Here is a 12,904-nt window from a genome sequence, read left to right as displayed (position 1 = left end):
TGTCTAGTTTTTGTCATTTTGTGTGTCGTTTTTGTCATTTTATGTCTTGTTTTTGTCACGTTGTGTCTCCTTTTTGTCATTTTGTGTCTTGTTTTTGTCACTTTGTGTCTCCTTTTTGTCATTTTGTGTCTTGTTTTTGTCATTTTGTGTCTTGTTTTTGTCATTGTGTCTTGTTTTTGTCACCTTGTGTCTCCTTTTTGTCATTCTATGTCTGTTTTTTGTCATTGTATGTCTTGTTTTTGTCACTTTGTGTCTCCTTTTTGTGATTTTGTGTCTTGTTTTTGTCTTTTTGTGTCTCCTTTTTGTGATTTTGTCTTGTTTTTGTCATTTTGTGTCTTGTTTTTGTCATTTTCTGTCTCATTTTTGTCATTTTGTGTCTTGTTTTTGTCACTTTGTGTCTCCTTTTTGTCATTTTCCGTCTTGTTTTTGTCACTTTGTGTCTCCTTTTTGTCATTTTGTGTCTTGTTTTTGTCATTTTCTGTCTCATTTTTGTCATTTTGTGTCTTGTTTTTGTCACTTTGTGTCTCCTTTTTGTCATTTTGTGTCTTTCTTTGTCATTTTGTGTCTTGCTTTTTCCATTTTGTGGCATCATTTGTCATTTTTAATCAAAAATTAGTCCAAAAATGAGATGAGTTCAAAATGGTCTAAACTTTTCCAGAATGGCTGAAAAGTGCGAGTCAAAATTTGTCAAAAATAATCATGAGAGGAAAACAAAACCAACTGGATCAATAAAATAAACATAATTTTGGAGTTTAGTGAAAATTCTGTCTTGTATTTTGACTCATGAAAATCTAATTTCTTGGATTCTGTGCTGAAAGTTTGGCATCAAATCGTGACCCGAGGCACAAAATCGCCTCCAGGAGGAAGAATTTACAAAGAGAAGTGATCCTCCCACCCTCTGTGCTGCTCAACAAACTCTAATATATTCCTTTTGTATGAACATAATCCATCCCTCCCTCTCCATCCACTTTGCATTAAATCCACCATTAGATCCGCTTGGTACCACCACAGCTTGTCGGCAATAAAACACATTGTTAAAGTGACATGTAATTACCCAGCCTGTCCTTTGACTAATTAAGTCTCTGCTGCCTATTATGTGGAAATGTATAAGGAAGTCAGGTGATCAATAACAGCGAAGGCGAGAGACAAGCTAATTTCTCAACGCTCGGATGGCTGATTCCTGCTGCAGGCGGCGCCGCTCTGACATCACCGATGAGCTCACAGAGTGATGTCGGCCCGCGATAAAACACCGGGCTTTTAATTTCATGCTGCCATAAACTGCCAGTCAGGTTGATGATGGCGACAGCGGCAGCGGCGGCGGCGGCCGATATACGGTATTTCACGGCTGACGATTAGAACAGGAACATATTTAAAGCTGATCGATGGACGAAGTGAAGCGACTCCACCCCTCTGGTGCTGCCAGCTGAGGAAAACCAACCAACACCAGGACAGGGGACGCTTCCATGTCTTCACACCTGGGAGGTTTGGTGTTTTTATTTTTAGAAAATGCAGATTTAAATGAAGAAATGTGTCCAAAATGTCCCCCCTGTTGTCACAGTGGTTTGAAAAGTGTCTAAAAAGTCTCTGCAATGACTCTAAAATGACTCAAAATGAATTTAAGAAATAATTTAAAAGGTCATTAAGTCATTTAAAAGGTCCTACATTAGTCCAAAAATATGTCCAAAATTAGTCAAAATTTAGTCCAAAACTTCGTCAAAAAAAATGTCCAGCAAATATGTCCAAAATGTGTCCAGAATTTATTCAAAATTTAGTTCAAAAATGAGTCCAAAATGAGTCAAATATTGGTCTAAAAATTTGTCAAAAAAGTATTAGTCAAAAAATTGTCAAAAATGTCCAAAATTTGTCAAAATTTCGCCCAAACGTTAGTCCAAAATTTGGCAAAAAAAATAGTCCAAAGAGTCAAATATGTCCAAAATGTGTCCAGAATTTATTCAAAATTTAGTTCAAAAATGAGTCCAAAATGAGTCAAATATTGGTCTAAAAATTTGTCCAAAAATTGTCAAAAATGTCCAAAATTTGTCAAAATTTGGCCCAAAAGTTAGTCCAAAATTTGGTAAAAAATAGTCCAAGAAAGAGTCAAATATGTCCAAAATGTGTCCATAATTTGTCTAAAAATTTCCAAAATTTTCCCAAAATGAATAAAAAAGTAAAAAATGTCAAATAGTCCAAAAATAGTCAAAAATGTCCAAATTTAATCAAAAATGAGTGCAAGAATAACTTACAGTTCAAACAGTCCAACATTGTCAAGCAAATGTCAAAAGTTTATCCAAAATGAATCAAAAAATTATTGCAAAAATTATTCCAAAACTGAGTCAAAATTTGACAAAAAATAGTTTAAAAAAAAGGGTCCAAAAATAGTCAAAAATGTTCAGAATTCTCCAAAAATCCACGAAAATGACTTGAAATTACAGAGGTGAAAGAAACCCCCAAAAACTCCAAATTTAAGAAGCTAAAACCACAGAAAATGCTTGTTTTTGCAAAAAATAAAATAAAATCACTCAAGCTGATTAACTGAGTCGTTGTTTATTTTGTAAAATGTCAAAAATTGTTGAAAAAATATTCAGTTTGCTGACCAAGTGATGGAAAGAAACCAGAAAACTAGAAAACATTTACATTAAAGAAGCTGGAATTGAGACTTCTAGTTTCTTTTTTAAGGCTTTACATCTAGTATCTACCAGCTGATTAATCAGTTCATTAATTAATGAGTGCAGCTGTATGACGAAGCCTGAATCAACGTCTAACATCCAACAAGAAACGGCAGAATAATGCAGATGTTTTCCATTATTATCATTGTCATGATCTTTCTTTGCATTTAGATGAGATGATTTTCCTCGTTGGAGGTGAAATAAGTTGAGCTTTAATCAGTTTAATGTCCATAAAGTGTGTTCTTTCTCAGCATGTTGTGGCTCCACGCTCATCTCTGATCTGTTTTCTATTCATGCCGGGGAGCCGCAGCTCATTACGGCCAAATGATGGAATTTTAAATGCAGCTGCAGTAATTTATAAGGAAAAAAAGATTTATCAACATATTGGAGTCGTGATCCTCCCGTCTCATCCGAGGAGTCTTTTCAACAAATGAGACAAAAATGTGTTTTTAGGACGATCAAATATGAACTTAGAGCAGAAATGGAGCTGTGAGGTCAGAACATCCTGTTCTTTCAGGAACACCGTCTGCTCCGTCACCATCTTCTCTGCTTCTTCTTCTTCTTCTCCTCCGCCTGGCAGCAAACTGATTCTTTCTCCCGCTTTCTTTTTTTTCTCTCCGAGCCATCAGGAGGAAAATGGAGCTCCTGTCCGAGTCGGGCCGAGAGGAGATAATTCACAGGAGGAGACGGGCCTGAAATGAAGTGAGGAGAGAGAAGAGGAAGGAAAATTGATGGGAGGGAAGGCGGCGTAAACACGACGGGTGCTCCTGGTCCAAATGAAAATCCAATTTCAAAAAAGAAAAAAAATAAACGGGGGAGGCTTGTGGAGTTTATGAGGAGGAAAAGAGGAAAAAAGCAAACAGCGAGAGTCAAATCCTGAGGGCCCCGAGGAGAGACAATGATCTTCAATTACCAGCTGTTCTGTTCGCAATTTTAGACAAGAGCGACGGGAATGAAGGCAAGGAAGGAAGCAGAACGGGTCCAGATAGAGAGGAACAGAGCCGTTCTAATTTTATTCATCGTCTCACATTAGCGGAACACGTCTTCCTCCTCCTCCTCCTCTTCCTCTCAGACCTGAGAGCTTCAAAGCTCCGTTTGTGGATGATAACGTCTGTAAACAGGCAGCACAGTTTCACTACAGCTTCCAAAATTAGTCCAAACTGAGTTTTAAAAAAATGTCCAAAAAAATTTGTGCAGAAATAGTCTAAAGTTTGGCAGAAAAATGGTCCAAAATTAGCTTTAAAAGAAGTGCAAAATGACTCCAAAATGAGTTTAAAAAGTGTCCAATATTTCTCTAAAATGAGTCAAAAATGGGTAAAACACACAAAAAACTAAATGAAGAATCAAAAAAATTCCAAAAATAGTCCAAAATTGATTTAAACTATTTTTGTCCAAACATGAGTCAAAAATGTCCAAAATTAATCAAAAAATGAGTCAGAAAATAATCCCCAAGTAGTCCAAAATCTGTCCAGAAAATTGTCAAAAAGTTAGTCAGGAATTAATAAAAGAGATTAGAGACAAAAAGTATTTTTCAAAATATTAGTAAAAATATTATCAAAAGAAATTGGTCCAAAGTGAGTTCAAAATAAGTCAACAAAATGTGTCCAAAATTAGTTCAAAAATACTCCAAAATTAATCCAAAATTAATTATTAAAAAGTGTCAAAATGAGGCAAAAATGAACAAAAAATATCCAAGAATTTGCCCAAGCAATAATCCAAAATTAATTCTTATATAGTCTCAAACTAGCAAAAAAGATACTAGTCCACAATTAGTAAAGAGCTTAGTCCAAAATTAATTCAAAATGAGTCCAAAAATAGTCCTAGATTTTTCAAAAATTTGTAAAAAAAAAAGACTCCTAAATGTTGAAAAATGTTGATCAGTGTCTCCTACGGACCAAGATGACGACGGGGAAAGAACGTGTCCAGAGAGAGAGGAACAGAGCCGTTCTAATTTTAGTCATGGTCTTAGCGGGACACTTCTTCTTCTTCTTCTTCCTCTTGGACCTGAGAGCTTCATCGCTGCGTTTGCAGATGTTATCGTCTGGAAACAGGCAGCACTGTTTCCCTCCACGTCGTTTGCAATTCAAATTCCCCGGCAGATTTGTGTACTCAGGGCCGAGGCGACAGTAGCGGAGGAGCAGGGAGTGGAGTCGGAGGGGAAACAAACACGAGTCCTGATTCAACATGACTGTCAGGAGAGCAAACAGGAATCGTCTCGCTGCGTCGCTCAGTCGATCAGATAGAAAAACAGAAAAGCAGCTGCTGCTCTTTCCTCACGCCGAGCCGCAGCAGCTTCCTGGTGAGCTCCTGTACTTTTCTTTTCAAAGTAACTGCATCTCAAACAAACGTCAGAATCGTCACGGCAACGTCACCTCTGACCTTCAAGTGGAAGTGAGATGTTGGAGTTAGAAGGTATGAAGGACCTAAAGTCAGAGATTTAGACTCTATTTAAACCTGCTAGATCTCCATGGCAACCAATGCTGCACAGCTAGATCTCCATGGCAACCAATGCTGCACAGCTAGATCTCCATGGCAACCGATGTTGCACTGCTGAGTCTCCATGGTAAGTGATGCTGTGGAGCCAGGTTTCCATGGCAACTGATGCTGTGGAGCAAAGTCTCCATGATAACCGATGATGTACAGCTCGATCTCCATGGCAACCGATGCTGCACAGCTACATCTCCATGGCAACCGATGCTGCACAGCTACATCTCCATGGCAACCGATGCTGCACAGCTACATCTCCATGGTAACCAACGCTCACAGCTACATCTCCATGGCAACCAATGCTCACAGCTGCATCTCCATGGCAACCGATGCTGCACAGCTACATCTCCATGGTAACCAACGCTCACAGCTACAACTCCATGGCAACCAACGCTCACAGCTACATCTCCATGGCAACCAACGCTCACAGCTACATCTCCATGGTAACCAACGCTCACAGCTACATCTCCATGGCAACCAACACTCACAGCTACATCTCCATGGTAACCAATGCTCACAGCTACATCTCCATGGTAACCAACCCTGCACAGCTACATCTCCATGGCAACCAACACTCACAGCTACATCTCCATGGTAACCAACCCTGCACAGCTACATCTCCATGGTAACCAATGCTGCACAACTACATCTCCATGGTAACCAACCCTGCCCGCAAAATTTGGATCTCATAAACACCAAACGTCTGAGAGGATACAAAGCCAGAATTAATCATTTACAATCCAATAAATAACAACTGTTAACTTTAAGTACCTTTTTTCTGCATACTTCATATTTGTATTTCTCAGGTATCATGTTTCAGTTTCAGTATTTCACATTTCATTTTCATCTCATTTTGCTGTGTAATATTTCATTATTGTGTCTAAATGACTTTTTACGCTCCTACTGTAACCGAATTTCACTTTAGTTCTCCTATTTTATATCGGTGTTGTCTCAGAAATTAATGAAAGATTAATGCAGTTTTGTCTCTTCTCTGTAAGAATCTGTGTGATATCTGAGTTTCTACACATTACAGAATCTGCACATCATCAGGATTTATGAATATTTCCTGTCGTGCCTTTTATTTTCCTCCTAACGTCTTTACATTTCTGCACCTTCTCCTTTGCTGCTGTGGGGTCAGCAAAGCTTTATTTTGTGTTAACTGCAGAGAACGACGGAATAAATGCAGATATGAATACATTACAGAAACATATAATCATGCTCGTCTGTGCCGCGCTGCCCTCCGACCTCCAGACTGAGGAAGTCGTGTGGATGCTGCTGAAGTGCTCTTTGATGCCATTCCTGGTGCGTCGGCTGCATTCAGACCAGACAGAGAATCATGTCGGGAGGTCTGCTTAAAGAGCCGGAGGAGGCGATGGAGAGGCTCCACACAATGCAGACTGAGCCTTGAATTAACTGCTAAAAGCTGACCTCACGCCGAGCAGAAACACTGCTGCAGCACTGAGTCTTTGGCCTCTCCTCTTGGACTGCAGCGGAAAAAAAAATGTCAAAAATGAGTCCAAAAATGAGTCGAAATATAATCTGAAAATTTGTCAAAAACATTAGTTCAAAACTAGTCAAAAAATATCTGAAATTAGTCCAAAATTTGTCTAAAATCAGTAAAACAAAGTTTCAAAAATGTATCCAAAATTAGTCAAAAAAAATCAGTAAGTAATCCAAAAATTAACCAAAATTGTCCAAAATTTGTCAAAAAATTTTTTCCAAAATTTGTCAAAAAATCTTTCCAAAATTTGTCAACAAATCTGTCCAAAATTAGCCAAAAAGTCTTTCCAAAATTAGTCAAACAATTTGTCCAAAATTAATTCAAAAATAGTCCAAAATTTGTAAAAAATTTTCAAAAATTTTTAAGAGTCCAAAAATAGTTTAAAAAAAATCAAAAATGCCCAAAATGTATTCAAAATTCATACCAAAAGTTGGTGCAAAATGAGTCCAAAATTTGTGAAAAATGAATGAATGAAGTAAAAACTGAGTCCAAAATTTGTCTAAAATTAGTCCAATAATAATAAAGTTCAAAATTAGTCTAAAATTTGTCCAAACAATTGTCAAAAAATTGGTCCAAAATTTTGTCAGCAATGAGTCAAAATTTTCCAAAATTAATGACAAAAAATGAGTCCAAAAATAGTCCAACATTAAAAAAAAAGTTAAATAATGTGTCCATAATTTGTCAAAAAAAGATCCAAAATGAGTCAAAAATGTTGGCTAGAAGTTGATCAGTGTCTCCCAAAGACCAACAAACACATTCTTTCCATTTCTACACCTTTTCCTGCTGCTGTGGGGTCAGTAAAGCTTTATTTTTATGTTAAGTGCAAAGAACAACAGAATAAAAGCAGATATGAATACATTATGAATGGTACATAGCATCATGTCGGGAGGTCTGCTTAAAGAGCCGGAGGAGGCGATGCAGAGGCTCCACACAGTGCAGACTGAGCCTTGAATGAACTGCTAAAAGCTGACCTCACGCCGAGCAGAAACACGACTGCAGCGCTGAGTCTTTGGCCTCTCCTTCTGGGCTGCAGCGAACTTTTCCCGCCGCCGTAACCTTCCGCTTTGTGTCTTTCTGAAGAGGATCTGTGTTTATTCTGACGGCAGCAAATGAAAAGGAAAAAGCCTCGGTGCAATAAGCTGCAGGTCCTCTGAGAATCAGGACAAAGAGCCGGGAGGCAGCAGAGACCGGCGGCGGCTTTATTACCGACTGGTCAACATTCAGCCGCTGTGAAACTCCTCCCCGCTGAACCCATCTGCCGACCCTCAAACTGAAACTGACCCGAAGCCCCGCGTGGTTTAGATCCGACAAGAACTAATTAATAGCCTGTGACAGCAGGAGACAGGCAGAGCACTGAAGGTACACCATTAGCAGGATGAAAAAAACACCAATAAAGAGCCGAACAGACTTTTAAAAATCAAAACAGACACATTTTGCAGTTCGCTGTTGTCTCAGATAAAGCAAATAGTGGAAAAAAAGATGAAAGTTGAAGGCAGAATCCACTCATTTCAGACAGCTTTCTCTTCATCTTCTAGTTTCTATAAACTAGAAACCCTTAAATTACTTTTGCAGGTGGATTTTTAACTGTTTCAAACCTTTAAATTACCTTTGTATGTGGATTTTCACGTTCTACATCTTTAAATTACTTTTGTAGAGAGATTTTCACCTGTTTTAAACCTTTCAATTACCGTCGTAGGCGGATTTTCATCTTTAAATTACATTTGTATGTGTATTTTTAATTGTTTCAAACCTTTAAATTACCTTTGTAGGTGTATTTTCACCTCTGTCAGACCTTTAAATTACCGTTGTAGGTGGATTTTTAACTGCACCATGTGTTTTGTATCCTGAAAATATCCCAGATCTCAGTTTGGATGTTTTTCTGGACCTTCTACATTCAGAACTGCAGATTATTGTGCAGCTCTGATGAGGAAGAAAAGCTGTTTTCTTTGTCTTTTAATGTGACAAACCTTCAGAGATTCAGATTTAAATGAACTGATTGGTTCCTTGGTGTTGAACAAGTTGTTTGTAGTTTACTTCCTGTTTCGTCTTTTCAATGACTTCACCATCGGTCTGGAGCTAGCGTTAGGGTTAGGGTTAATTGATGGCAGAAAAATGGTGACTTTGCCCTTCCTTTCTGTCCCTTCCTGTGGTTAAACCTTTGTATGTGGATTTTCACCTGTTTTAAACCTTTAAATTCGCCTTGTACTTCCTGTTTTGTCTTGACGATGACTTCACTGACGGTCCGGAGCTCGGGTTAGGGTTGATAAGGTTAGCATTTGGGTTGGTGTAAGTAGGGTTATCAGGCTTAGAGTTAGTAGGGTTAGTGGGATTAGGGTTTGTAGGATTAATAAGGTTTGGGTTTGGGGTGAGGTTATGGGTAGATCAAAGACCACCTTCATCTCAGAATGAGCTCTGGGGCAGAACTTAGAAGTGTGGAGGACTTTAAGTACCGAGGATCGTGGGTCGAATCCACAGAAAAAGACCTGAAAATCAGAAAGGCACTCGCTTGGCAGGCGCTCAACAAGATGAGAAGCATCTGGAAGTCTAAGATGTTGGGGGATACCAAAGTCCGCCTCTTTTGGGCGACCGTGGAATCAGTTCTTCTCTACGGATGCGAGGCTTGGACAATGACTCCGGCCTTAGACAAATCCCTTAATGGTTGCTACACCCATATGTTGAGGGCAGTCCTCGATATAAAGTGGTTTCATCATGTGCCAAACAGCGAGCTATATAAGGGAATGAACAAAGTTGGAGACACGGTGGTGGGCGGAGAATGCAGCTAGCAGGGCATTGCTTTCGTCACAAGGAATTACCTGCCAGTGACCTCATCCTCTGGGCACCAATGCATGGGAATAGGACAAGAGGGCGGAGAAGAATAAATTACATCGATATATTGAAGAGGGATACTGAAGTTGAGAGTGAAGGGGAGCTGGCCACGTGTATGATGGACCGCGATGTCTGGAGGATCCATGTTGGAGCCCGGCTGAGGCCGCCATAGTAGTAGTAGTAGTAGTTATGGGTTTGGGTGAGGGTTTGTAGGGTTAGAGTTAAGGTTAATTTCTGACAGATAAACACTGACTCTTCCTTTCTGTTACTTCCTGTTGTTTAAGCGACTTCGCCTGCTTCGTTGCCTGAAAGACGGCGGCTCGGCTTCCCGACAACAAAAGCCAGGAGGCATGAAAGCGGCTGTTTACCCCCCGGAAGCCGGCCGGGGTCATCGGCGGCCTAATTAAACCGCAAAGTATTTTTAGATTCCTGAGATCCTGTCAGACTCGCTGCCTCTGTGTGTTTATCTGGAACAAACAGAAGTGTTTTAAGATTTATTGCCAACTGTCATGTTAGCTCTCCTCCTGTCCGCGGCGTGAAAGCGAGTCCTGCTGGGAAGCTTTACATCAAACGGCCTCCTCAGAAACACCTTTAATTACTCTCCGTCTCTCAAGTCCTCGCTGTGCTTCTGGCTGTTTCCGCCTGGATCCCATTCAAGCCTCTTCCTCGTCCTGCACATCCCTGAGCTCCTCATCCCTCCGTCTCTCAAATTCAAATGAGCTTTAACTGGCAGGACGGCGAGGACGGTTTGTTTACGTGGAACCTTCTGTGGAGAGAACGTCGCCGAGTTCCTCACAAGTCGGCGGAAACAAAGCGGAAAGATCACAAACGAAAGTCGGCTTTAAACACTTTCTGGAGACTCACTTTACTTTCCTGAAACTTCACAGTTCTGCAGTTAATGACCTGAAGTTGAACCTGCAAACGTCAGGGTCTCACGAGTACATTTTCCTCTTTTTTTAAGCATTTCATTACTTTTTCATGGAGATTTTCACCTGTTTTAAACCTTTAAATTACCTTTGTATGTAGATTTTTAACCATTTTAGACCTTTAAATTACTTTTGTAGTTGGATTTTCAACTGGTTTAAAGCTTGAAATTACTGTTATAGGTAGATTTTTAATCATTTTAAGCCTTTAAATTACCTTTGTAGGTGGTTTTCGCCTGTTTTTAGACCTTTAAATTATTTTTATGGCTTTATTTTTGCCTGTTTTAGACCCTTAAATTACTTTTGTGGCTTTATTTTTGTCTGTTTTAGACCTTTAAATTATTTTTGTGGCTTTATTTTTGCCTGTTTTAGACCTTTAAGTTACTTTTGTGGCTTTTTGCACAATCTGTTATTTCAGTCTGGAGCTTCAACAGTTTCCTCATGATATTCATTTTCTGTTTGCTCAGTTTTTCTTTAATCCCTTTACATATCCTTTATTTCTTGTATTCTTTGTACCATCGCTTGCTTTTATTTTATTTAATACCATAATTTGACGCTTCCATTCCAACAATTTCTCTCCCGACGCTGTTTTTTAAACCAAAGAAAAGGTTGTCAAGCCGTTTTCTCTTTATTACTTTTATCACATCCCTCCCAGCTCTTGGGGAATATTCTCTTGGTTAAATGTTTTTTCTCTCTTTTTTTTCTCCTCATTAAATTATTTTGAATTTCTTCCACTTGCAGATAAATGTTACAGATCATTTGAATACATCAGAGCTAATTAAGTGTTTTCTGCACATTTTATTTTCCTCTTATTTCCTGTGAACACGGCAGGCGTTGCTGCTATTCACCTTTAAATTATCGTTCTGGGTGGATTTTTAACTGTTTTAACCCTCTAAGTCACCTTTGTAGGTGGATGTTAACTGCTGTAAGCCCTTAAATTTCCTTAGTAGTTGGATTTTTAACACGTTTAGACCTTTTAATCACCTTTGTAGGTGTAGTTTCACCTGTTTTAGACCTTCAAAATACCTTGGTAGGTGAACTAATAACTGTTTTAACCTTTTAAAGTACCTTAGTAGGTGGATTTTTAACTGTTTAAAGCCTTTAAATGACTTTTGTAGGTAGAATTATACCTTTAAATTCCCTTTATAGGTGGCTTTCCACCTCTAAATTGCCTTTGTAGGTGGATTTTTACCTTTTAATTGGCCTTGTAGGTGGATTTTTAACTGTTTTAACCCTTTAAATTACCTTGGTTGGTAGATTTTTACCTTTAAATTCCTTTTGTAGGTGGCTTTCCACCTCTAAATTACCTTTGTAGGTCGATTTTCACCTTTAAATTGGCCTTGTAGGTGGCTTTTTACCCTAAAATTACCATTGTAGGTGGATTTTTAACTGTTTCAACCCTTTAAATTACCTTTGTAGGTGGATTTTCACCTTTAAATTCCTTTTGTAGGTGGCTTTCTACCTCTAAATTACCTTTGTAGGTGGATTTTCACCTTTAAATTCCTTTTGTAGATGGCTTTCTACCTCTAAATTACTTTTGTAGGTGGATTTTCACCTTTAAATTCCTTTTGTAGGTGGCTTTCTACCTCTAAATTACCTTTGTAGGTGGATTTTCACCTTTAAATTCCTTTTGTAGGTGGCTTTCTACCTCTAAATTACCTTTGTAGGTGGATTTTCACCTTTAAATTCCTTTTGTAGGTGGCTTTCCACCTCTAAATTACCTTTGTAGGTGGCTTTTCACCTTTAAATTGGCCTTGTAGGTGGCTTTTTACCCTAAAATTACCATTGTAGGTGGATTTTTAACTGTTTTAACCCTTTAAATTACCTTTGTAACTTATTTTTTCCTGTTTTTGTGACCTTTAAATCAGCTTTGTAGTTGGATTTTTTGCCTTTTTTTAAACCTTTCAAACGCTGGTTTTCAGACCAAAGAAGAAGAGGTTGTCAAACCGTTTTCTCTGTTGTTTTTCTCCTCATTAAACTATTTTGAATTTCTTCCACTTGCTGATAAATGTTACAGATCATTTGAACAAATCAGAGCTAATTAAGTGTTTCCTGCACATTTTATTTTCCTCTTGTTTCCTGCGAACACGGCAGGCGTTGCTGCTGCTGTAATAATAATCATGATTTCTCTCTGTTCTCTTGTCTTTCTCATCTCCATCCCCTCCGTTATTTCCGGTGCCGCTCCTCCAGGTGACCCCGGGGGACGCAGCCGCTTTAAATTGATTCTTTCTCTCTGACGTCGGGGCATTAAATTGAAACCAATCCCCAAATGCTTAACAGCTCAAACTGCAGCCCGTCGTCCCCCCCTCCGTCTCCGTGGACGGGGGAAGGCGAGGCGAGGCGAGGCGAGGCGTTCGTTCCCACACAATGAAGCGACAGGGTTCGTTTCGTCTTTGGAGGATTTGGTAAATCCGGAACTGTGTCGAGCAGCTTTAGACGGGAAAAGGAAAAGGGGGCCGCCAGAGCAGAACCGCCGAGCATGACAACCGGCTTTATTTTAT

Source organism: Acanthochromis polyacanthus, chromosome 10, assembly GCF_021347895.1.
Source record: "Acanthochromis polyacanthus isolate Apoly-LR-REF ecotype Palm Island chromosome 10, KAUST_Apoly_ChrSc, whole genome shotgun sequence".
Classification (NCBI taxonomy): Eukaryota; Metazoa; Chordata; class Actinopteri; family Pomacentridae; genus Acanthochromis; species Acanthochromis polyacanthus.
Note: the sequence above shows the minus strand (reverse complement) of the source record.